This window comes from Ailuropoda melanoleuca, chromosome 3 (assembly GCF_002007445.2).
Source record: "Ailuropoda melanoleuca isolate Jingjing chromosome 3, ASM200744v2, whole genome shotgun sequence".
NCBI classification, from domain to species: Eukaryota; Metazoa; Chordata; class Mammalia; order Carnivora; family Ursidae; genus Ailuropoda; species Ailuropoda melanoleuca.
Window position 1 is genome coordinate 37,846,728 of NC_048220.1, and position 27,764 is coordinate 37,874,491.

General features: G+C 38.0%; 1 long non-coding RNA gene across 2 annotated transcripts in view; it reads left to right on the plus strand.

Moving 5' to 3' along the window:
- LOC117801497 overlaps positions 1 to 27,764 on the plus strand; it is a 42,616-nt gene that overhangs the window by 4,771 nt on the left and 10,081 nt on the right. For both annotated transcript variants that reach the window (XR_004624076.1, XR_004624077.1), the window contains exons 2-6: positions 5,593 to 5,682; positions 10,307 to 10,392; positions 10,823 to 10,963; positions 20,275 to 20,351; positions 22,893 to 23,128. This is a non-coding gene — a long non-coding RNA (uncharacterized LOC117801497). The remainder of the gene's footprint in view (positions 1 to 5,592; positions 5,683 to 10,306; positions 10,393 to 10,822; positions 10,964 to 20,274; positions 20,352 to 22,892; positions 23,129 to 27,764) is intronic.

Below are 27,764 nucleotides of genomic sequence, written 5' to 3' on the forward strand. Positions count from 1 at the left end.
AAATGAGGAGAGGGCCAGAGATATATATCAGAATAGGTTCATGTTAATAGAGAATAATGTTCATGTAGGACTGAGCTCCACTAAGGAAACTGGTTTATGAGAGTCCCATCAAGCTCAGGGGTGTTCCTTATTAGCCATTTACATGTCATCTGAGCCAATGAAATACATGTACTAAACCTGGATTGGTGTTTTGCATTGATATCAAAATTACTTGATATTTGTAACCTGAGTATATGGAGATGGACTGTGTATCAGTCCCATTGTATCCCCTTGAAGTATAGAGTCAGTGAATAGCAACTATCAATAAATTCAGGGCTGTCAACAAGATTCTAGGCAGTGAACCAGCTGAAGTTTATAGTTATTAATACCTCAAATATTGCTGAGGGGACATTTGCTAATATTATGTAGTTTCTTCAGCGATCATGGAGAAAGATGCCCTGGATGTCCCCAGAGGTTGACTAAAACCATTGGTGCAAAGTAATCCCTGTTAATTTGGATGTTAATTGTCTCCTATAGACATGAGCCACCTGAAGATTTAAGAATGAGGATAAAGGTGTTTATGAGAATCCAGACTACACAATAACTATTTTTGTATTTTTTAAAAATGGGTAAATATTTTGGAATTTAGTAACTTTTACATAGCTTAACAAAATTTTGGCCTCTTAGAGCAATAACCTTGTAAATCTAAATTAAAATCCATAATTGAGTTACTAATTAAGACTTGTGATCATAAGAGGAAGTCTTTCTCTTTAAGTTGGTTAGATTTGTGAGAACAATTTAATATTCAAGAGGATTTTGTTTATTTCAGAGAAGAAAACACTTGAAAAGGAAATGAAATATAAAACGCAGTTTAAAATTTTTGAACTAAGTTTTTAAATGGAAACCCTTTCAAAGTCACTTTTTAAAATTGTTAGACACAGAATAATAACATTTGGCTAAGCTTAAAAGCTGAAGAAATAACTAGATTTTTTTCATCTGAAACTTTAATCAGTTAAATATTTATATTTTAAACAAAAGTAAACCTCCAAATGTTCTTTTCTCAGCAAAATATCACTCTCAAGGGTATCATAAAAATTTTATTAACACTGCATTGTACTATATGTAATCTATTTTAGTGTGGTTTTTTTTTCTTAATTTTTCTCCAAGTATTTCCATTTTGTTTATCCTAGCTCCCTAAGAAAAATCTGGAGAAGACTCTGGTGCCTGCTAAGCATGCAAATTTTTACTGTATAGAAAAGAAGTAGTAAAACCCCTCACCAAAGCAGCAGATTCCTTAAAAACATCCTGTGAGTCAAGGAAATCTGGTTCAGCTCAAATAGCACCAAGGGATGGAGAAAGAATGAGTGACTTCCCCAGCTCACCAGTCCACTAGAGGCCCACCCATCCTCTTTCACACATTCCACACAGATGTACACATATCTTTAAAAACAGTGGCCACCCAAATTGAGATTTCAGAATCTCATCTAGTTTCAGTTTGTCTTATATATCCAGAATTTTGTTGGTAAAAACAAAAGCATATGTCCAGTAATCGTGAAAGAGTGATGTTTCTGGAAACTTTTTTTTTTTTTTTTAATTTTCAAAGTCCTTGTTCCTTTTTAATTCTGAAAGAAAAAAAAAAGATTCATGGAAGGACGACAAATGATCTCTAGTTTTACCCTTTTTTTTTTTTTTAAGATTTTCTATTTATTCATTTGACAGAGATAGAGACAGCCAGCAAGAGAGGGAACACAAGCAGGGGGAGTGGGAGAAGAAGAAGCAGGCCCATAGCGGAGGAGCCTGACGTGGGGCTCGATCCCACAACGCCGGGATCACGCCCTGAGCTGAAGGCAGACACTTAACCGCTGTGCCACCCAGGCACCCTTAGTTTTACCCTTTTGGCTACAATTTCAGTTTCTATCTGGGGACGTTTTCAAACAATGAACTTGTATTGAGTGTCAGTTATATGAATAAGGAATTTGAAAAGAACTTTTCTTTTCTGGGACAGAAGAGGGAATCTCCAGCAACCCTCTGTGTGTGTGAGTGTGTGTATGGTGTATGTGTGTACACGTGCATGCGTATGTGTGTGCAAATGTGTTGTTTGGGGGGATGAGAGTAACCAGCCTTTTGATCTTTCATAATGGGGGGTAGACTGTGTCCTCTCCCTTTAATTGTCCTGTAGTCTTCAAGGAGATTTCGTTACATAAAAATAGATGCCCATGCTCTACTCTCCTCTTGACACTCATGAAACTAAATATTTGTCACTGGAACCTTGACTAATGTTTTGCAAAATCTCATCTGCTCCATGATTGTACTCAACTGCGGGAAGTACAGGCGCATCAGAAATGCAGCCTCTTCCACATCTCCTGCACAGGCACCTGCTTGGCCAAACCGAAAATGGAGATCCTGTTCCTGGTGTACTGTGCCATAGTTCCTGATGGGTATGGTCCTGTGTGGTTTTCACGCGTAGAGATGGTAACCTCCCCTCTGAAAGGCGTGACCCTCTGCAGGTGCTACATGTTCAGGCCACATGGAGTTTTCTGCTTATGTTCTTCTTCCAAATTCAAAGCCAAGGAAGAGGGCAAATAACAATGGAACTGATCGAAATGGAGGATAATGCTTCTTTAGGTTCTCTAAGTGTGAATTACACTACTTCTTCCATTTTTAACCCCTGGGAAACCTGTGAAATGAAGAGATAGAATGTGCTGATAGTGGAGGCCAAGGTTTTTACCATGAAACGGTCCCAAGTGTCAGGGCTTATCCTGTTAACTGTGAAGGACCCTTCTTTTGTTCTCTCATTTCCTTCCTAGTTTTGTCTTCCATACTCTCTGGCTACGTTCGCATCAGAAAGCTGCTAGTTAGTGTTGAAGTAAGGAAGCTATTGACGTTTCTATGAGAAAGATGTGGTTATACTTCTCACTGAAGGAATGGAATGAGTTTATGCACTTTAGTTTTACACCAACAAGGTAAAAGTACATACCTATATTTTACGTATTACTGTGTGACAAATATAAGTTTGAATATACTTATTTTCTTACTGGTCCTACATTCATTTCTAGGAGACATTTGTCTCACTCTTTGGCGTTGATGTATTTTTTGGGAAAAAGGTTCTTTCTTCATGGTCTCCAATTTAATCCAGTGGTCTCTGCTCAGAGAATCTTTGAGAGGCACCGTGGTGGAAAGTGCCATGCCACAAGCTGGAGGCCACTCTGCATTTCAGAATTATCCCTCCCATATATGGACATATAATGGTGAAATACTATCCCCTGGGCATTAAGTGGACTTTAGAAAGGTGATTCTGCAAAGTATGCCCCTGTTTGTCTAATTTACTAATGAACCCACTATTTATAACTTCAAATTATGGAACTCCAAGGAGAATTAATGATAGAGTGGTCTTCATATGAAGTATGCCAGTTTTAATACTTTCTACTTTCTCTATAGTAAAAGCCTTGACAGCTTCAATTAAGGGAATCTGCTTGACCAATAATCAGATAACCAGGCATGAAAAATGTAGAAGGCATTACAAGAATAAATTTTATTATGATAGATTCTAGTAATTATTGTTCAGAAGGTCTTCCCATTACCTTTTTTTTTTTAATGTGAACTGTACTTTGCTTATCCCACTACCCATTCCTAGTAACTAATGTCTTAGTCCCTACCACAGAGAGACTTGCTATTGAGTTTCTTATTTCCAATTGTAGGAATATTGTTGCCTCTTTAATTATATACTAGAAGGGTATGAGGTTGGGGCTTGTGGGAGCCAAACTATCTATCATATTAAAGAGGCCTGTCTTGAGTAGGAAAGAATGAAGCTAAACAGATGTAACACCAACCTATTTTGCTCAGAAAAGCTAAGTCTTTCAAGTACAGCACTCAATTGCGTAAACAGGCAATAAATGAAACTCTTTGTTTCAAATACTGAGTGGTGACCTCTCTCTTTGATGGGCAGAATAAACAATACTTTGGAAAAGTATTAGGATGCCCAGGCTAACAAAAATCTGATAGTTCCTGGCTCATAGCTGTTGCTTCACATTTCCGGTTATGGACCTTTTGTTTTGACTTAAGTACTGTCTTCTCCCTTTGGCTTATTTTAATATGCAATTGCTTTTATTGAGGAGGTAACTCCTTAATTCTGAAACTGAAATGTAACTCAGTAAATCCAATAACTTAAATCCTCAACAAAAGAAGCACATCGAGGTTGAGGCAGACCGTATATTGAGGTAGACAAATCATGGGCCTTGGAAGGCACAGTCCTCCCATTTATAAATTACATGGTTTTGAAACCATCGCCTAATGTTTCTAAACCTCATCTGTAAAAGTCAGTAGTAAAATCTGCCTCACAGAGTTGCTTAGGAGGGTAAGTAACAAGGTGAGAATGTAAAGTCTAAGACACCTGAATGCTGATCCTAATTTACTTGATCGATCCTCACTTACTAGATGGTGTGGTCTTGGGGAAGCTTTATCCTTTGGTGGGCCTTGAGCTCCTCATCAGTTAAATGCACATTAACACTCACTCCAGAGATCTGTTTTAAGTACATAATGAGGTAATACGGAAAAAATGCCTAGCGCTGGGTCTGGCCTATAGTAAGTAAGCAATCAATAGTATTCTGCTTTGTTGAGCTCTATAAATAATGGGACACATTGATTTAAACACATTAGAGGTCCAGTAAATAAATATTTACTCCTCTTCCTACCCTTAGTCTGTGCGTTTTGGGAAGCAGCAGGCATTGAGAGAGAGGGAAAGAGCCAGTGGTATGCTGAAGCTATCTCGCACCACCTTGCAAGGACCAGTTGTTGCTTTTCAAGAATGATGTGAACCGGTTTTTAAACACTTTCATTATTAAAAATTAAATTATGTGAACCCACAATCAAATAAGCTCTATTAAAAACAGAGGTAATAACTGCTAAATCTCATCACTTTCTAATGATTTCACTAAATTTTATGTTATCTATGTTTTGGGGGTTACTTACATTGGTATCTGTAGGGGGGAAAATATATTGGTGTGTTACTGCACAGTTATCCTACTTCTCTGTTTAGTGACATCTCGTTGGTGGTTTGAGTTCAGCCATGGTGGCAGTATTTACACCACGGAAATCATCAGATGCTGTAAATCAGGTGATTTCCCACCTGTCCCCCACCAGAGAGCCAGCAGTTAAATATGGCCTGGCCTATCCCTGGAGAGAACATCCACTGAGTACCAAAGAGCGAGACACCTTTGCGAATGGAACTTCCAAGTCTGGGCCAGGCTGCTTTTGATTCTGAAATGACAGTCTTAATCAGTAGAAAGTTTCCAACCTTTGAAATGGTGGTATTTTGAAAGTAAGGAATAGAGGTGACACCCCTGTTCTGGAAGGGTGGGTCTGTGTAGGCTGCACAATTTGAGCACCGGTTCCTCTGTGTCGTTGAGAAATGACATCACAGTAGCGAGGACAAAGCTATCAGAGGGTGCCTCAGTCATCCCTTGCTTCATCCTGACAAGTGAGAAAGGTAGACGAGAAAAAGCTTACCATTTAAAATAAGCTGGAGTTTCTAAATAAAGACTTGGATAATTAGAGCTGAAAATAGTTGTAATTTTAAAATGAGAGGAACAATAGGACTCTGTTTTTGTCTTGCAGTTGCTGCATTAAAAAAAAAAAATCCTCCATAATGAAAGAGGAGATAAAGCCGAAGAAAAGAGGAGGGGCAAAAAGAATCACTTTCAGAAGGTCAGTAATAGTTAAGAGCAAAGGCATTGAAGTCCCTGCTAAGTCGTACATTAGGACTTTTAGAATAAAGAGAAAAAGAATCATGGATGGCCCTCGGCTAAAGACATTCCTAGAGTTATTTACATGATTCCAGGTGTCCACCAGAACAGTAATAGACATATATAATGCACGAAGAACAGCTATTTTCTGCATTGTGAACTATTATTCCTCTAGCAATAAGAAGTTAGACCCAAATATTTTGAAAAGAAACAAAACAAGGGCACATACAGTTTGTTAAGTTCCACACTAATCAAATAAAGTCATTTCTTTCTCACCTTCTGGAACTGAACTGTAAGCTACAGGTCCATCATAGTACGAGGCAGGCCCTTCTTCATGGTGACATGTTTGATGACGGACACAGCAAGTGGTGTGTGATGAAAAGTGGCCCCTTTACAGATGATTGAGCAAAAAGATTTCTGAAGGCCTGGGACATGGTGACAACACATTCTGGGTGCCGCATTGTCTTACAGGCGAAGCACACCTGTGCTGTCCATATATTCTATCTGTAATACAACTACCATTCTATATATTGAGAGAAGTGTTTTCAGGGTGGTGCCAGCTTTCATGGAGTTTCCCAACCTGTGTTTATTCCAGTGAGTGGTATAAACGGGCCAGGTGGTCACTCTAGAAAAAAGTCAAATGTCAGTAAAACCATTACTACCTCCCGATTCTCTTCAAAGATGTTAATCAGCTACATATTGAAGATATTACATACTCATACAGAACATAAAATTTATCGTTTTATTATGTTGTGTTCTTGATAGCCTAACAGTCTTCATCAGTACAGCCATGCAGGTATAGAAGTTTGCTAAGCTTCACAATTAAATACACTTTTAGGTTAAATATTGAAGGATACTGAAGAAATGGCAAGATATTTATTGATTTTCATGAAAACCTGTTATATCCTTTCCAACTGTCTCTTTTCATTTATGCAAGTCTTTTATTTTCTTCCAAGATTTTTTAAAAATTCATGTTAGTTAACATATAGTAACTCATATTGGTTTCAGGAGTAGAATTTAGTGATTCATTACTCACATATAACACCCAGCGCTCATCCCAACAAGTGTCCTCCTTAATGCCCCAGCAACCATTCAGCTCATCCCCTCCCCAAATCCCCTCCAGCAACCCTCAGTCTGTTCTTTATAGTTAAGAGTCTCTTATGGTTTGTCTCCCTCTCTGTTTTTATCTTATTTTCTTTTTCCTTCCCTTTCTCTACGTTCATCTGTTTTGTTTCTTAAATTCCACATGAGTGGAATCATGGTATTTTTCTTTCTCTGACTTATTTCACTTAGCATAGTACCCTCTAGCTCAAGCTGTGTCGTTGCAAATGGTAAGATTTTGTTCTTTCTGATGGCTGAGTAATATTCCATTATATGTATACCACATCTTCCTTATCCATTCATCAGTCAATGGACATCTGGGCTTTTTCCATAATTTGGCTATTGTCAGTAATCTGTTATAAACATTGGGTACATGTGCCCCTTTGAATCAGTATTTTTGTTTCCTTTGGGGAAATATCTAGTAATTATTGTAAGTCTTATACTCAACATTTTTATCTTCTGGTTTGTCATATATGCTTTTTCATGAATCTCTTTGTACCTCTAGCACCCTGACTCTAAAGATTAAGTACATTCCACTATTTGGCTGTTCAGAGATCTCCACTGTCATGATCATCTCTTGTTCTGAGTTCTTGTATCCTCTGAATTCATCCAGTTGATAGAGTATCTCACCAAAGCTCTACAGTTTTTTGCTAATGTGCACACACACACACACACTCACACAGACGTGCACACCGATGTACAAGTACAGCTAAGTTGAGGTACCAGACAGTACTGAAAGTTTGGGAGAAAAGTGCAGGGGTTGATGTTGAGACTCAGAGACAGAAATAACTTAAAATGGAATCTTTGATTTCCTATAATCAAAACTCCTCCAGAATACCATGTTCCTTGAGTATCCTCTTTCATTTGTCTCTCCTGTCTTTTTCCTTCTCTTCTTTGCTCTTTTCACTAGCAGTTCTGATTTATTTCTAATAAAGCAGTGTTTAGGTCTCCCTCTTGATATCTGGCCTGCCACTGACCTGCCTCTTACCCCAAACACCGTTTAAGTTGTCCCTTTCTAAAATACATGCTGTTACCTCTCTAAGAGAACTTGTAGCTCTAGCTCATAATGACCTCTGACCCCACCGTATAAGCATAAATCAATCATTACAAAGTCAATAAATCGCTTAAAATGAGTTATGTGAACAGAGTTCTATAAATCAGCTTCATTTCTATGTGTACATGAACACTTGTTCTTTTGTGTAGAAATAGCCATATGTAGTACATGTTCACGAAAATGCTCATGAATGCCCCCAAATGTTTAGTTCCATGAAATATTGCTGGACCATATGGTGCCTTCACCACTATCTCTTACCACCTTCTTTGCCTTCTTGGGAATATCTGGAACAGAGGAAAAATCAGAACTAGAGTTACTTTGAGAAGTGCATTTAGCAAAACCACTGTGAATGCAATCAATGTGCAGACAGCATGGGCTTCACCATTAAACAGATCTGCAATTGAATTTTCACTCTACCATTTACTTAGCTTTGTTACTATGATGACTCAAAAATTGGTGATAAAATACCCACTTCAAAAGATTATATGAGAATTTAATACAAAAATGAATGTAAGATTCTTAGCACCTGCCTGGCATACTTCAATAAATATAGCTATTTTATTTTGATTTTCATAATTTTATTATATTTAATTAATTGTGTTTTTAAAAAAATATCGAGCATGATATGGATCAACTACCTAGAAGCAGAGAGAATTCCTCTGAGCCCTTACTCTGTAAAAACAGTTGGTGCTGCCTGCAGTGCTAATGCTTTAATTCTTTGAATAGAAGCATGGCGAATTGGGAGGTGGCATTGCTACTTTGCATTACATATCAGCTTTCCACACTGGATCTCAGAAGTAGCCAGGAATTTAGCTCCCACCTCAGCTCAGTCATGGTTCTCCTTTAGAAGGATGCCTGCAGCCCGAACCTGCACTGATCCCCCTTTCATAGTTATGTCGGAATCTGGGGTGAGGGGGATACCATCTCTTCAGTTCCTAGTGCAGGCTATCTAGTTGCTAAATAATAGGTAATAAACAGTCTTTTTAATGCCCCCTCCTGAGCTATTATTGACCGTTTTTACCCCAAGTCTACTAATGAACTTTCACACATAATGAGGCTGAAAAGCTGCTACCCCAGAACTTCCCTTGCTTTTATCCCCTCCAAAGCACCTGGAATAGTGGGCTTTCCACATACACATGCTGAGCAAAAGAAAGCAATGTTCATGATTTTCTCATACCTTTCCTTCTGGGGTCCTCTCCCTCCTTGAGGGGACATGTTTTCATTTCCCCAGTTGCCAGCCTCCCTGCCCTTCTGTTCCCACGCAGTCTGAGAAGCTCACTTTGGTCCCTTTTTTTCAGTTCCCTGTGTAGCACTGCTAGATCTGAGCGATTTAAAGTCTCACTCATACCAAAGCATAAATCACTGTTTATCTTGTAAACTTTGCTACACTAATTAGTGCTTTATTTATAATCTTAAAAGTTCTATTAAACAAATAGGTTTTGAAAACTAGTAATTGTCCAAAGGGGGAAATTAATCTCTTAAAAATGATTTTTCTCTCTGCAGCCCTGACTAGCCCTTTATTTACATAACCACTGTGACACTTAGGACATATCACAAGAATCATCGATATGTGTTTAGTGGTTTTATTCCCAACTTCTAGATGATACTCTCCTTAAGGACAATAAGCCCATATTCTAATCACTAATAATCAGAATGTCAATAATGTTGATGACAGTAACAGCCCCCCATTTCTGTGCACCTACCGTACCAGTTCTAGGATAACTCTGGCAAGTAGTTATTGAAATGATCCTTTTACAGATGAGGAAACTAAAACACAGATGTGTCAAAGATTCAGTCCCGTGAATTCAACACTCAAAATTGACGTTCTTTCCATTGTCTCCAGATTGTCTCTTTTCTACCATGGGACAGTCATCTGCATCCAGTATACATTCAGTAACTCTGCAGAGTCAAAAGGATATCAGGAAATTTGGGCATGGAGGGTGGGGATTCTTCTTATTTAGAAATAAGTCAAAGAGGTAGGGTAGGGGAGCATTATCCTTTAATATAATACTAGGACATTAAAAGGTTCGCCCAAGGATACATAATTCTAACAAATGCTTTTCCCCTATTTAAATTTTTTTCTTTACTTTTAAGACTTGTTTTATATTCTATGTTTGTTAAAATTGATGTCCAACATTTTTATGTCAGTAGTAATTATATCATGGAACTTTACATCAAAAACCAGGGATGTACTGTAATATGACTAATGTAATATAATAAAAACATTATTATAATTAAAAAATAGTAATTATATCAATATTAATCACATCAATATTAATTATGTAGCATGTCACCTTGATAGGTGATCCATGTCAGGATCCAGTTTAATTTGAAATATTGAATATCTATATATTTAATATACATATACCAACCTTTCCTTCCTGTTTTTATGTTATTATATGTGTGCTTACATATATGCTTATATATTAAGATTTTACACATGTACATTCAGCATGCTGAGCAGATGAGGTTATTGGAGGAATGATGACGGTGAATGCCTCCAGCTGTGTATGCAAGGTAATGAGGTTTGTTTCTGTTTGTCAAGGGAAAAAGAGAAAATTTGTTTTAAAATGAAGTATGACGTTGATCCAGAATATGCAAAAGCATAGAGAAGGACAAAAATCTAGCGTGTAAATGATGGGGAAGATCTTGCCGACAGAGAGAAACCTCTCTACACCCCTATGGAAAGATACCTGATGTATTATCAAGTTAGTACAATGGAGTGCTGGTATGTGGAAGCCCTCAGAAGACTGCAAAGTCACTCTGAAGTTTCACGTGATTTATGTAAAGAAGCAGATACAAAGTTCATTGGGAATTAAGGCAGGCATTTGCTTAGTAATTGTTCTTCTCGAAAAGAATACTGTAACTTATTTCCTCATGAGACAAAAGGTTCTTTTGTGAGATGAACTCCAAGGTCTATTCTGGAGCTATGTATTTCCATTTCCAGGGGTGACGAGGCTCCAGAACTTGGAGAAATCTCTTTATTGGGAAACTGGAGACTGGGCAAATCTGGCCCCAGGAGAGTTTCAGTTACCTGTGAAAGGCCAGCTATGTCTTCAAGGAGATCCTTTCCAGGGGGAAAAAACAGGTAAATGGGGAGGAAGAGGTAATTGTCATTGTTGAACCCGTTTTTATCCAGAGTTTATGAAGCACCACTTGAATACACTATGAAGCTGAGAGGTCTCTGGCCTCAAGCTAGCTAGTTTGATGGACTTTTTTGGATGATCACTTTTTTAAAAAGTATGTGAATATTTTATTATCAAATAATATATTGATGAAAAAATAGACTTGTTTTTTTTTCCTTGTTAAAGTGAGAAGCAAATTGGTGGGTAAAGCTATTCTTTACCTATGTCATCTGCCCTTAGAGCAGAGGTGATTCTCAAGAGAAATACTTTTGCTTTGTGTTGGGCTTACATTCTTAATTATTAAAAAAACAAAAAAATAACAGGTTTTTCACTTCTAAAAGAAGCTAGGATCAGGGGAGCCTGGGTTCAGCCAGTTAAGCATCTGACTGTTAATCTCAGGGTCCTGGTTTTGAGCCCTGTGTCTGGCTCCTTGCTCAGTGAGGAGTCTGCTGGAGATTCTCTCTTTCCCTCTCCTTTTGCCCCCCCCCCCAAATAAATAAATCTTCGGGAAAAAAAACCTAGGATCATTTACATTTATGTTACTTTTTCTGTATTTTAAAATATTGTCTTGTCATTTTAACAAGTAATTAAACTACAGCTATTTATTGTTATCAGGTACCCATCCTTCTATCATGACAAAATGATCAAATATCCTTTCATAATCATTTGGATTTTGCTTTTCTATGATCTGATCCTAAATTTGGAAGAGTAAAAATTTCAAATATCCTCTGAAATTAAAAATATCTTTCAGATTTCCCAGCAGGATCTTGGGAAATTGCTAAGATTTGTTATTTTGCCTATAAAAAGAAAGATGAGAAAAGTCATTAGTTTGGTAGGCTCAATATTTTTTAATTAGCTCAACACTATTATAAAAGTTACATGGGAGGAGAAGCTGTAAATCAAAGAGGAAGCTTGGGATGTGAGAGTGATCTGGCTGGGACATGCATCACCCCACTGATCACTAGGGTTGATTTGGTTGATCTGGTTGGCTAGGCGGGTGGCCCCTTCCTCCTTCACTACTCCATATATGTCTCTCCTGAGGCTGTGAGCCTTCCCTGATGGAGGAGGCCTGTTCTTTTGTTACGGGTATAGGAATAGCTGTGCTCCCCTGCTAGAACCTCCAGACAAGCTCTCAAGGTCCATTTTTAGGAGACTATACAGTAGTCAAGCTTCCAAGACTCCAGGTACATCCAGATGAGGCAGTTCATATGGCAGTCTGCCTTTCTTGAAAGAAAGGAAAGAAAGAAAAGAAAGAAAGAAAGAAAGAAAGAAAGAAAGAAAGAAAGAAAGAAAGAAAGGAAGCTTGGCCTTCTCTGCTATTGATTTTGTGGTGATAAAATATTATTGATATAAATGTTCCAAAGATTGTAGACTTTACAGAATGGATTGGAGGGCCTTGGCATTTTGTGAATGTCCTCACTGTCCAAGATGTTGTCTTCCTCAAGGGGAGCGCTGATCAGGGCCTGGCGGGAGAGCTGTGAGTGCTGCTCCAGTGGACACCCTGACGTTCCTCTGTGGTGTTATTAGTTATTTTAACAGGGTAACTGCTGCTGTTCAGTGTCCTCGAGAAGTGCATTGAGCTTTTCGCTGATGGTTCAGGTGAGAATTTGTTTCTTCAAAAAGCTAGGATAGTCTCAGAGCCTTGGGGAGAGGACTAATGCTGATATTCCTATTGTTTCAAAAAAAAAAAAAAGGGAAGCCTTGAGAGCTTAGAGCTGAAGTTTTAGACAGCTTTCTGACCATACCAGTAAACTTAGTCTTTTCAGTGAGAAGAAATGATTTCGTTCAAATAGACTGCTGACCCAAAAGCCAGCAGAACAAGACTTCGTTATGTAAAACTGAATGAACCGATGAAGGAAAATTAACTGTGATTATTTTTTTAGACATTACTGTTAATTTTTTTTTAAGATTTTATTTATTCAACAGAGAGAGAGCACAAGCAGGCAGAGGGAGAGGGAGAAGCAGGATCCCCACTGAGCAGGGAGCCCAATACGGGACTCAATCCCAGGACCCTGGGATCACGACCTGAGCCGAAGGCAGACGCTTAACCGAATGAGCCACTCAGGCACCCACTGTTAATGTTTTAATGTCCTGTTTTCTGACTGGTATATAAGGAAGCACTTTGTCTTTCTTCTTTATTCTCAATCCTTAGTGTAGTAGATAATGCTTTTTTAACTAAAGTCAAACATTTTTTGAAAAAAAAAATGGTATCTGATTCTCACCAGTTCCCCAGAATTCTGAAACAAATAGTTTTACTGAGCCTTATTACTTTTTATGGCGATATATTTATTTGCATGAGTCCCGTAAGTATCTGTTCTCCTACTTACCAGGATACAAACAAGTTGATTTTGCAAGTGCTTTAGTTGGTGTGTCATATCCCAGAGCAACAGTCACGTAATCAGCGATGAGAAGGCCAGCACTATGGGGACACAGATTGACTTCACAAAATAAGTCAATGCCTACAAAGTCCTCTGAGGAAAACAGGCTTGGTACATCTGGCTTATCAGATTCCAGCTTCACAGTTGATGAAGACGGTCACTTCCTGAAAGGCCAGGGATCTTAGCTTCTTTTAGGAACTTTAAAGAAAGTGAAATTCATATAAATTTATAAGAGTAGCAGGTGAGAAAAATTTCTTGGGCTTGGCTTCTTACCTTTGGGCAGAAGAGCAAATAATTGTAAGTGTTTAAAAAGTCAAATCTGAGACTCCGTATAAAAATTTCCAGGAAGATGTTAATTCTCCGGCTTCAGTACTTGCTCAATACCCGATAGCTCTAGATTTGCTGAGCAAACTCAATGAGGCTCATAGGAGTAGTTAATCCTCTTGCCCTGCATCTGTAAATATCAAGCCAGATATGAGACCAGGCTTTTTTTAGTGTAATCAAGAATATTCTTTGACAACTATTTATGACCCAAAATGGGAGACTATTAGGAGAATATTATCCAAAACCTAGATATAAGTCAAAAGTCAGGGGAGGCATATCCTTTCTTATTAGGGTCCTGTTTAGCAGGCTTAGCTTTTGATATTTTAACTCTCTAGAAACATACAGTTGTGTTTAACGTGTTATCTACTATTTCATTTGGCCCAGAAACATGTTCAATTACGTTGTTGTTGTTGTTGTTGTTGTTGTTGTTATTTCTGAAACATGTTCAGTTGTATATTTATGCCCAGTAGGAAAGATCACCTCAAAATTTGTGGTATGTTTCCCCTATAGGACATTAAGTGGGTTTGTTTTGTTTTGTTTTATTTAAGTCAACTGTATCTCCTTCCTTCCTTCCTTCCTTCCTTCCTTCCTTCCTTCCTTCCTTCCTTCCTTTGTTTCTTTCTCTTTCTCTAACTTCCTTCTTCCCTTCTTCCCTCTTTCCTTTCTTTTCTCCTTTCCTTGTTTTCTTAATGCTTGGAAAATCCAGTTCCTCAAGTGCTTTTGGAACTAGCTTTGCCATCTCACTGGTTTCCTTATTAGTGAGTTAAACATTTTTCTACATGTGTAAATTTTATATTTATATGAGAGTCATTTCTCTCGCTTTCTATACATTATACTTGGATACTCTCAAATACCACCACATAAGACTCTGTTTATTTTGACACTGAGCACTCTCTCCTGCATTTCTCCTGTAAATGAGAAAACTGTGGACATTCACTTGTATTTGGATTTAGAACATTGTTCTGCTTCTAAAAATGAGTTGAGGTATTTTACATTTAAAATACCAGTGTGGGATGTTTGAGCCCACATAGAAACCACTGCTACATTTGAAAAAATGTCTGAGCATGGCTGGCAAATTTGTGGGAGATTCCCATCAGAATATCATTTTCATGGTGACCTAAGAAACTTTTTAGGGCTTCATAGATTCCAGAGAACAGTGTGCCCATTTGGTGTCATACTTTCAGAATATCAGCATTTTCAATGGTGGCATCTGCAGTGGTAGCCGGTAGGAACTGGTACCACCCGGAACAATCTGGTAGTAGCTGCCAAAAGTGGCAGTGGTGCCTAATGCGGTGGGGGTCCCCCACACAGTGGGAGCAACCTTTGGAGGAGACAGCTGGTCTGTTGGCACCGGGGGCAGCTGGGAAGGGAATCAAGCTAATGCAGTCCAAATGCGTTGCTTATTAGAACTCACTAGAAGAAGAAAACTTGACATAAATATTCTTTAATGATGTCGCTAGAATATCATTAATCTGAGATTCACTTTTGACAGGAGCTCTCTGGAGAATGACTGAAGGGCAGCTATTTTGAGTTTTATTGTTGATTGTAAAGAAACTAGCATGCTCTGAACAGTGAGGCAGCAGTGTTGTTACTCGGTTAGCAGATTAAGCAGCTTGAATGGTTTGTCCTAAACGGAGCACAAATCTCCTTCTGTAGGTGAGTCACAACATACCTATAGGCAGGGCCAACAAAGTCTTTAGAAAAGAGATTCACATCTGCTCAAAAGTGCCAATATTGACACAGGGAAGCAATGTCTTATCAGTGATTTAGAAATCACTTGATAATTAGGATGTCTACAGAGAGAGATTTTATTCTTTTTCCTTCTAACATTTAAGAGGCTTGGAGAAACTTAAGTAGTTCCTGGGGCTGTTCAATCAAACTGACAGACACTCCGTATTACCTGAAAACAAATTCGGTATGTATAGCACTTACTGGAGAATGTGTTAACTGCGTTCTGGGAACTCAGGGGACGTAAGGTATTGTTAAGGATAGCGAGTGTGTATTGCTCCTGTGGTGAGGGCAAAGGTGTTTGCTAAGTGAAAGCTACCTAGTGACCTCTGCTCTGGAGTCAATGGTTTCAGTCCTAAGTATTGTGTTGTTTTCTTATAACAATTATGAGACCATTGAGAACAAAAGGGAAGCGGAGTAAGTAATAAGAGCTTGATGGGAACCTAGTATTTTAAGCTTCCTTTGACTGGAAAGTGTTATTAGCCGTTCCATTGGTTTTAAGGTACAAATTCTGTTCCGAGAAAAATCTGCTTTTTGAATTCCCTTACATTTGCTAAAACATTTGGTGAATATTGGAGGTGAACAGTGTTGGATCTAAGAGACCACAGGAGCTGAGAACCAACTAATGAGGTAGGAAAGAGAGCAAGCTCAAAAATACTTTCTTTGTTAAATGTGTCAGTGTTTAAGAGAACCAACTAATGAGGTAGGAAAGAGAGCAAGCTCAAAAATACTTTCTTTGTTAAATGTGTCAGTGTTTAAGAGGGTTGTACCCTTCATGACTAAGGATGGGAGAAAGATTCTGGTTGGAGTGGGAAAGGAAGGAGGGATGGCCTGAGAAGAAATGTCAATTTGCTGCTCACTTCCAAAGACATTCAGGGATTTTATAATCACCCAAACCCAGTGTCACAAAAGAGAGATCAAGGAGAAATGCCTGTAAGGTATATTAATACACAGGTCTGTAGGCATTCTTTTGGTCTTACCTAGTATTTAAAGTTTTTGCATAAAAAAGAGATGCAGTTTTATAGAACTTAGAAGTCATAATACAATTAATCAGGGTGATGGGGCCCCTGAGGGGGCTGGTCCATTTGTTTCATAAAAAGATAAAGGGCAAGGGCACCTGGATGGCTCAGGTGTTTTAAGTGTCTACCTTCAGCTCAGGTCATGATCCCAGGGACCTGGGATTGAGCCCTGCGTATCTGGCTCCCTGCTAAGTGGGGAGTCTGCTTCTCCCTCTCCCTCTGCTCCTCCCACCACTTGTGCTCTCTGTCTTTCTCTCAAATAAATAAATAAAATATTTAAAAGAAAAAAAGGTAAAGCACAGGTAGAAGATGTGCTGGAGGTCCCACAGTGACTCAGTTACACAGCCGGGACGGGAGTGTCGGTCTCTGGATTCCGAGATAGTGCTCTTTCCCAGACTGTAGCGCAACACCGAAGCAAGCTGTGCACCAGTCCTAAGACATTCGCGGTCAGCATTTCATGTGGTCCTCTCTAATCAACCAGGGGGGCCATAGTTCATCTTTCTTACTCTACAACAGTTTCATGCAGTAGATTTGATTATGCCCATGTCTACATAGATTCTTGCAGCTTTGTTTGGATGAGATCCAGGTCTGTGCCAGGTAGAGAAACGTCTTTGACTTTCTTCGTCTTAATTTCTCTCTTCCTTTCCCCCCAAATCCATCAATTCCATATTCACCACCTATTTTAATTCAGACTTCCAGTAAAGTATTAAGTGATAAAAAAAAGTCATTCTATCGTGACTGCCAGATCACATCAGTCAGAATAGTTGCCTGGACAAAGGTTCAGAATGATCCTAAGCAGCAAGTGATCTAAGCAAGAATGACGTTTGTGTTGGTTAGTGCTACCTATTAGGTTGATGGGGATGGAGTGAGAAAGGTTTTCAGAACGTAAATCAGAAAGACTTTTAAGGGCTTCAGTTCTACCTGAAGTAGACCAAAACCAAGAGAAGGAAGGTTCAGACATAAGACCATACAGTGTGTGTTTTTTGGCTGTAAAGTAACTGTGATGTGCCGGAAATGAGGATTATGGAAAGCATGGGAAGGAAATTGTCAAAGACAGTGGCCAACCTGGAGAGAAGACCTCATTTGCCAGGCTCTGGAGTTTGGACAATGCCAAAGGGTCAATTATTTGGGTCGAATGCATGGCAGGATTAAAGCTGTTTTGCAGGAATATTAACCCAGCAGCAATGTGTAGGAAAGTTTGAGTGATAAGGTAAGAATAATAAATAGCAATTAGGCTACTTGAAAGGACTCGGTGAGAGGCAATGAAGGCTTGCAGTAGGTCTTTGCTTGCAAACCTGGAAAGGATAGAGTGGAAATGAACGGCACTGGAGAAGCAGACTAGTAGTGACTTGGTGCCCAGTATGATGCGTGCATTTCGGAAATGGTAGGTCAAAGTAACCCTATCATTTCAAGCCTGAAATGATGTGTGTTATTAACTATAACAGGAGGGCTTACACGTGGGGGTCAGGCATGAAATATGGTGATTTTATTCATTGTGTTTATTCTTTCCCAATCAAGAGTTAATAATCTCAGAATTGTAGAATATTCATGTGGAAAGTGACTTTAAGAGACCCAAGTTCACACAAAATCATACTTGAGGTTTCCTCTAATTTTTTCCCACATCTGTTATATTTAGTAATACATTTTCTATGGCTTTATTTTCATTTCTAGACAGCTGGCAAAATATCCTAAGCTAATATCCTCTTTTTCCCCCAGAAAAAATGGTTACCAAATAGAGAATGGACCATTTTCTAATAGTTGAAATGTCTAGCAGTTTGTCTATGGTATCGTGGTTAAGTGCCTCAAGTCGCATAATTAGTACCCACTTAAATTATGGATTATCTCACACTCTAACCAAAACCATAATGTTTTTACAGTACTGGAAGCTATCCATGTTTCTAATGACTTATTAGGATGACTCCATTTGTAATGAGAGCACAAACCAGGTGCTTCTAAAAATGGCTACTACCTAGTTTTGTCAACTGTGAAGGGAAGAGTCAAAATGAATTTGGATAAAGGGGAAATACATTTTTTTCTACAATAATGCTAAATTTAAACATAACATAGATGTAAAAACTTGCCAATTTTATATTTTCCAAGTATCCTCACATTGAAATTTCACTAATATTTTCTTGAGTTAAGTCCTAAAATTTACAGCCACAAATGAGCCAGAATCTTCAAGGCTTTGCTTTCACATTTCTCTTTTGCTCCGTGTAATACTGTAAGGAAATTTACCTGGGCCATGCCTTAGCTCTAATAGAAAATATAGTTATATGTATCTAATAACCATTTAGCTTCATGTAAGTTTTATTTCTTTCTCCCAGCTTTTAATTAGAAATAATGGAAGCTCAGGGTCATGTTCCAGAGTGAAAGGATTAGAAGCTTCCTGGTAGTGAAGACTCAGCATGTCTAAATCGAACAACAGTTAACACTAACTTCATGCTTGTCCTTCTTGTTAAGTACTTTACACCTGTGTCATCTCAAAGAATCCTTTTCTCATTCTTTTGGTGTTGGTATTTTATTCTTCATACGTCACAGATAAAGAAACTTAGCTTTGGTGTATAATTTGCCCACGATCATGTAGCTAGGACATACAAATCAAGAACTTGAATTGAAATCTGTCACTAAATTACTAATTGTCCTCAATATTGACGTATAGACCCAGGCCTAAGTAAAACCATGTGAATTGCCAGACCAGTCAAATGAATGATATAACAATAACAAATTTGGCTGGGATTGGACTGTATGGTAGTGTATCATCCTGGGCAAAAGGGAACTGCAATTCCAAAATCAAGTGAGAAGGAACTTGAAGCACTGTAGTGTCTGTCGCATACAAAAAGCCCGTCTTCCACCTTAACCTTCCATAATTTTGAAGGTAAGTCTAACCTTATCACGTATTTTTCATAATTAAATTTGCAAAGGGAAGTCCCTCCCATTTCCTTTCCTTTGGAATGTTTCTTTGTAAGTTCTAGTTTTCTTCTTCATGGATGAAGTGACAACTTCCCTACGGACAATACAAATAATGAAATTTGCTTGTAATCCCCAATCAGGACACTGGTTCCACTTCTCTGGAATAGGTAAGCTAGTGTAGGCTGTGTACTTGGAAGAAAAAGGACTACTGTGTATAAAAATAAAACAATGGTTTATCACAACCAGAAACACCCTCCTGCATATCAAGAGACATTTTGCTTTGTGCTTACCTACTGCTACATTAGTAGCAATCACTAGGTTTCGTGACTACCTCAAGTTTTCTTGGAATCACCCACCCTCCTCTTTTTTGAAACCCAGCTTCTGTTTTGTACTAGAGGAAAGCAGGGGTCTTGACTCCATTTGCAGGTCGGAGAACAGAAGAATCATCCCATCCCATGGTCTTTCCCACCCACTGATGTCAGGACCACAGTGCCGGAAGCCAGTGCACTACTTCTCACTTCTTCAAGAGTGGGCAGGATGTCTAAATCATGCCTGAAGTTACTCTCATTACATATTGGCCCGCCAAATGGCCAGATGGTGTAACTAACAGTCAGATCACCTTGGGTTCTCAAAGACAGGTTCTCCTTGCTGGTCACAGCCCCACCCAAGGTGAAGCCTTGTCCAAAGATACTCTGATACCGTTTTCACTCTGAGAATTCTTAGAAAGTTCCAAGAGAGGGGAAATCAGACTGCAAGGCATTTGGTATTGAGTTTTGAGCAGAAATAGTTTGGGGGAAGCAGTTAATGCATTTAATAATCATGGTATAGACAGATTATAAGATGGGGGAGAAGACAGCCAGGGTTTCTGCTTGATTATGATCAACTCACCACTTCCTGTTCCCCATTTGATTTTAGACCTGGTGACACCATGAGCACAGGTAGTTTTTGAGGACTTCTTGGCCAAGTCTTTGTTTCGCACAATTGGACACAGGGTAAGCTCAAATCATTGTTAATGGTAAGCTAATCCAAGATTTAGAACTTTGACCTCAAAGAGTGTAAACTGTTAAAGATATGTGTAAAATAAAAAAAAAAAAGTTTATTTACAACAAACCTAATAGGTTGTTCCAGACGTGAACAGCTTACTTTTTTAGTATCTAGCACATTCCATTGATCTTCTTAGCTCTGAGAATACAGAGATTCTCTTGGTGAGGGTGACATAGTATCTCAGACTCACAGAAAAAGGAAATGTTCTTAATATTAACACTCTTGGAGAGAGAAATAAATTTGAAGAGCTTGAAGGGAGGCGGCCATGATGATTGAAGCTTTATTTTTTCTCCCAAGAGTCCCATTCTGAAGCACTTAAGGAAGAAACCTAGAATGGGACAATGAACCTGAATGGAGAATACCATGTAAGCTAGAGAACAACCAGGAGGACTATGTTCCTATAAATAGGTCAAGGTAAACAAATATATTCGTCCCACAAATTTTGTCAACGCCTGGACCCATGGCATGGATGGATGTGCATAAATATACATGCATATCCTTCGATTTAAAACAAACGCTGAGTATAGCTCGAAGAGGAGCAAGAGGAAACTCACTAGTAGCTGAAGTGGGGACCCTGAGGAGCAGAAGAGAGAGAGTTTACAGAAGTGTGAGGGTCAAGCCTCTATTCTTCTGCCCTCATGTTTCCCGTGGACAGGCTTTCACCATAGTAACCCCCCCACACTGGATTTCCTTCTCCAAATCTTTGCTCATTCCTTTGTAGGGGAGGAGGGATGATTTATCCGTTTTATCTGATTCATCATCACACTTGAGAGTCATTGAACTTTACTACTGATGAGCAAACTAATATGGTGAGCAAATGATCAGAGTAAAAAAAAATACAAATATTAATTAGATCAAACCCACGAAGCATCTGTTGTTGCCTAGAAAAGAAACAGGTGTCAGTAGTGACATATTTCAGACCTATTGCAGAAATTCAGCAGGAGAACACGCACAATCCACACACCACTGTGATTGCCACACCCGCGTCATTCTGGAAATTTGGTGATTGCTAACGGCAATGCAAATTCAATGCCAATAAGTTGAGTGATAGGGCAAATAGGTCAATAAAAATCTATACATTTTTGGGGCACCTGGCTGGCACAGTTGGTGGAGCATGTGACTCTTGGACTCTTGATCTTAGGCTCATGAGTTCAAGCCCCCTACTGAGTGTCGAGATTACTTAAATAAATAAAAATTTTTATGGTTCTTACTAGGTATATGTACTTAGGTGTGTGTATGAATATATAAATATTTAAATAATCAATTTATCCATATTCATATTTATAACACATATACTTATTATATACATATGTAATGAATATGGTACATAAAGAAAAATACACTGAAAAATTTCAAACATATACAAAAGTGGAGACAGTGTTATAATGAATTCTCCATGTACCCACAACCCAGTTCAACTATTATCTATTCATAGTCAATTTGTTTCTTTTAGAGCCCCATTCATTGCCCCTTCCCCCTTCCTGAGTATTTTGAAACAAATCCCAGATAAGATATTATTTCATCTATAAATATTTCAGTGTTTGTCTCTAAAAGGCAAGACCTGTTCTTTTAAATATAACCACAATACCATCATTAAACTATATCCAATTGAAATTGTTAACCGTGGGATTTTTATTTAACCTTAATCTTATTTTGTATTACCTTTCTCCCAGGCCAAAATCCTGGTTTTTGTTAACACCAACATAAGCACTTGGTTTCTTTCTTTATTATATATATGATTCACATAACAGGCTTAATACTGCCACCAACAATATGATTGCTGTAAAACGGTTTCAGAGTTTTTTTTTTTTCTCTCACAGTTCTCTTGTGCTAAGGGATGTACTTTCAAATTACTGTATTTTATAGTCATTTGGAATAGTTCCTGTATCAGTTTCACCCACTGGAAAGACAGATTCATTTTATTTCATTTTGCTTTTGATGTTTAGAGTTTGCTTCTTAAATTTTAATATTGTTTTATAATTACATAACATATTTATGTGGTTCCGAAATCAAATCCACAAAACAACTGATAGCCATAGCGGTTTAAGTTGTATTTCTATCCCTTCCGTATTATTCTCTATTTAGGTAACTCCATTATTATTACTGTTATTATGATTATTATTTTATAATTTAAAATAAACACATAAGTGTATTCTGGCAGCGTTACATAGTAACATTTTATCCATACTTTTCTTCACTTTGCTTTTTTTTAAAGTTAATAATATATTCTAGATAATATTCTGTAGTAACATATAGACATATTAGTCATTCCTATGATAGGTGCATAGATTTCCATTGTATTGATATACCATGGTTTATTTAGTCTATCCACTAATGTTGAGTTGAATTGTGTCCTCACAAAAAAAAGTTGTGTTGAAGTCCTAATCTCTGGTACCTTTGAATGTGACCTTATTTAGAAATAGGGTCTTGGCTGATGTAATCAAATTAAGATAACATCGAATTCATATATTGTATGGACCCTAAACCAGTATGGCTGGTCTTACAAGAAGTGGAGAGAGACACACAGGGAGAAGATGGTCATGTGACAATGGAGGCAGAGGCGGGATTGATCCATCTACAAGCGAGAAAACACCAAGGATTGTTGGCAAACACCAGAAGCTGGAAGAGGCAAGGAAGGATTCCTTTCTCCTGGTCTCAAAATGAGCATGGCCCTGCTAACATCTCACCTTGATTGTACACTTCTGGCTTTCAGAAATGTGACACAGTAAGTTTCTGTTGTTGTAAGTCACCTACTTTGTGGTCATTTGTTGAGCAACCCTAGGAAACGAAGACACCTGCTGACAGCCATTTGGGTGATTGCCGGTCTTTTGCTACTACAAACAAGGCTACCACGAAAAGCTTTGTAACTATGTATTTTTTTAAATTTTTTCCATACTATGCAAGGATTCTTTAAAATGAGATTGTTGGTCAAAGGGTAAATGCAGATGCAGTTTTGGAAGACAGTGTCAAATTCCCTTCCACAGGGGTTTTATCATTTTGCATCGCCATCAGTGATTTTCAAAAGTTTCTATTTTCCCACACTTCAAATTTTGCCAATCTGATAGGTAAAAAAAATGGTTTCTCAATGTAGTTTTGTCTCTTATTAGGTTGACCATATTCTCATATGGTTGACAGGCATTTGTCTGCTGCCTTTCTATCTTTGGTGAACTATCTATTCCTTTATTTGGCCCATTTTTCTTTGGAGATAAATATCTCCTTTCCCATATCCAGAAGTTCTTTTTATATTAGAATTGTTACTCATTTGAGTTACATCGCAAATGTTTTCCTAGTTTTTCTTTTTATTTGCTTATTAGCAGTTAATTATTTAATGTCATCCCTAAAACATTTTAAGGTCTTTATATCTTGGCTTGAACAGTTTTGATCTATAATCATTCCATAGAGAATATAGATATCTTCACTAAGGATAAAAGCTAATACAGAGGGTTTTTAGATTAAATTTTAAAAACCATATTGTATATTTTTGGTTCCCTGCTTAAAGTCGATATTGAAAATGCCTGACACAATTCTAAGTTTTATGGCCTATAACATTCAAGTTAGGAAAGGGATCTTTGCTTGAATTAGAGCTGTCTCATCAGTGTCTCATATATGGATAGAAAGTACTAGATTACCTACTAGTGAGGAATAACTCAGCAGTTAGACATTTAAAAAAATTTTTAAATGCATTCAGTTGATATTTAAATATACCATTCAATATACTTTAACAATTAAACTTTCATCAACTACTAAAAATTTATTAAGCCTGGGACATATAAATATATGTCTTTTTCCAAGTAAGCTTGTCATCTAAAATTGAACTCTTTTATCCAGATCCTACAAGTAATTATAACCTTGAGCAAATGTGCTTCAGTTCAGTTCCTGTCTCTGTAAGATGAGGGGATTGGAATAAAATATTTCTTCTTTTTTTTTTAAAGATTTTTATTTATTTATTTGACAGAGAGACAGCCAGCGAGAGAGGGAACACAAGCAGGGGGAGTGGGAGAGGAAGAAGCAGGCTCATCGTGGAGGAGCCTTGATGTGGGGCTCGGTCCCATAACGCCAGGATCACGCCCTGAGCCGAAGGCAGACGCTTAACCGCTATGCCACCCAGGCGCCCCAGGAATAAAATATTTCTTAAGTCCATTCCAACTCTCAAATGTGTTAATCTGCTTCTGTGATAAGGATCTGATGTGTTTCTTAGAAAACCCTTGAACTGATTTTACTTCTTTATTAGTACTTTCACCTTGTACAAAAATCCAGTTCAGTACCTCTTAATTGATAGTTGAAAAAATGAATTCTGTCCCCTCCTGTACTGCAGAGTAATTGGCCTGAGTCCTCATTTATAATAGTGATGTTTCCAGAGTGCAAGTGAGGGGTGGGGACAGAGGGTGGATTCATTTCAGGTCTCTTTATGTGTGTGTATATAGGTAGATGTATATGTATCTATACTCTATCTGGATCTGTTATCTATATCTATATGCATATACATTATCTCTCTATCTCTATCTATCTATCATCTATCTATCTATCTATCTATCTTTCTCTGGCAGAAGTTCTTCTTTAGGAGAAACTATGGAGTGCTACTTTCCTCTCTCAAGGTAAGAAGGAGGAGAGGTAACAGTGAGACCAGATTCTCCAGAAATTTTCCTAGTTGACATTCTTATTGATAACTTCCTGTGCTCACTTTGGACTCAAAATTTCAGTTAATGCTGACCACCCCGAAAAAAAGTGCCCCACCATATCACTCTCCCTCCTGCCTTATTCTTTTCCTTCATAGAAGTTATATTTGGAAATGATATACTTTGTTTATTTGTTTACTGTTTTCCTGTGGGTCTAGATTGCAAGCTCTGTAAGGACAGGAACTGGATTTGATTTTATTTTAAATTACTAAATATTTAATGAGCTTTTATTTTAAATTTATTTAACTGTATTTTAAGTTTGAATTTATTATTTGATTTAATAATTATAGTAAATTTAATAAATGATTTGACTGTAGTCGTACCCTATTTTTCATGGATTCCATACTTGTGAAGCACTTACTCTGCTTATTTGTAACCAGCAGGCTGCTACTCCAGGTGCTTCAGTGGCCATTCGTACAGGTGCACATGCGCAGAGTGGCGAAAAGTTGTGCCACCTGCTGCGCATGTCCCCGGCTGAGGTCAAGCAAAGTGATGCCGTCCTATTTCAGTTCTCAGGCTATAAGCAAGCATCTTTTTCAGGACCTCTTTGGTACCATGCTTTCTGGGTTTTTGTTCTTTTTGTTGATAGCTTTGCTATTTAAAATGGTACGTGAGCATGGTGCCAAAGTGCTGCCTACGATTCCTAAGTGCAAGAAGGTTGGGTTGTGCCTTACAGAGAAAATAAGTGTGTTAGATAAACTTCATTCAGGTATCAGTTACAATGCTCTCGGCTGAGTTCAGTGATCATGAATCAACAATATATACATTAATAAGGTGTCTTTAAACAGACACAGACATAAATGAGGCTGTGTATTGATTGGCTGATAAACATGTGAGCAGAGGCTCACAAGCACCTCACCCCATATTTCCTCCATGGTGCCATGATTCAATATTTGCTAATTCAGTGCTTGTGGAGATTTTAGAGAACATAACCATGGTAAAGAATGAGAGTCAACTGTATTTAAATTTAGCTTATTTTTTAAAAAAATGAATATCCAATGAATATCTATACCTGGCATATACCTGATCAATAATAAATGTTTCTTGAATGAATGATGATAATTGTGATCACAATCAAGAGCCTGATGAAAGGAGTTTTTAGGTTAGTGATTAAGCCAATAGCTACAAATTGGTGGACAGATTGTGCTGTGTGCAAAGAACACATGTCCTAGCTCGTCTCTACCATTTACTGCCTGAATGGACTCCAGTAAATGCTTTAATATATCCATGCTTCTGTTTCCTCATCTATAAAATAACGATTATGATATTCTTACTTCAAAATTGCTATGGGTGTGTAAATTAATATGAAAGCACTTGATCACAGGTCTGGAAGTCAGGGGCCTTCAAATCAGCCTCAGCTTGAGTTGAACTCACTGTGAGATGCTGACTCACTTCTCTTACCCATCAAGGCCTCTTTGAATTCCTTGTTTATAAAATGAACATGTTAGACTGGATGATTCTCAAGGTCTTTTCTGGCAATAGCCTTGTAAGAGCCTATGTTAATAATAGGCTTGAGCTCTGAAGGGATTTCAAGGAGCTTGTGAATAGATCATAGATTAATCTTCTACCCAGGACAAGGACAATATCATGGTCATGGTCATAGTCCTGGTCCTTGGAATGATCTTGATTTTGCTCAGGCCCTTGTGAACTGGTTGTCTCACTCAGAAACCCTCTGTTAAACCTGTTACATGACCTTCTCTTCTCCAGGAGCAAAAGATTAGTAGCACTGAAACCTGAGGTCTTCCCTGGGAAGTGTAAAATGATGTTTCTCAGAATTAAGGAGCATTTAAGAGCTCTTAAAACTGGTGACCAAGAGGATGACACAATTAAGAAATTAAGAAAAAAGATACGGCGAAGTACGAACTTTGTTTATTGATTTGTACAAACAGAGCTCCATAGATATAGGTCTGAATATTCACATGCGTCAATGAACTGTCTAAATTTTATTAAGCTTAATTCTGAAGCAGCACACACTAGTTATGGCATATAGAGCAAATCCTGAGCTTTCATTTCTTTCATTTCTTCAGCAGTGAAGTGGTGGTGACAAGACCCTGCTTTAGCTACCTCATAGTCTTACCACAAATAAGACATGCACTTTGTAAGCTTGTGGTGAACATGAGAATATCTTACAAGTACTACTTACTCTAACCTAGGAGAAACTTAGTTAAGTATTACACAGTGACAATGGCATATGACTCTATCACTTACATATCAAATGCCAGAAGGAAAATCCTTGAAATTTCATTTGGGGTCATCCATTGTTTAAGAAATTAATGAAGAAGGACTTAAGGAGAAGCAGCAGTTTATAATCCTAATACCTGCTTTGAAGAAAATCAAGCTGTTCTCTTTTGTCCTTCTAGTAAAGCATCCAGTTCTTTTCAATGGCCCAGAAATAATGACTGCAATAATGAAAATATGATGTATACAAATTCTAATACAGAATATTCCCAAACAAACAAAATAGCAAATTATCCAGAGACACATCTATTATCCGTGCATATCTATGGTCTGAAAGGGAGTTTTAGTCCTGATTAATAAACTCATGCTTCCAAAGCCAAGTGCCATAGGATCTGTGTCTAAATTTGACATCTGCCTCATTAGGGATGCAATTGGCCAAACAGCCGAGATGCTGGTAGCTATGGACATATTCATATTAATTAAGATTATTTTGGCAAATCTCTTTCC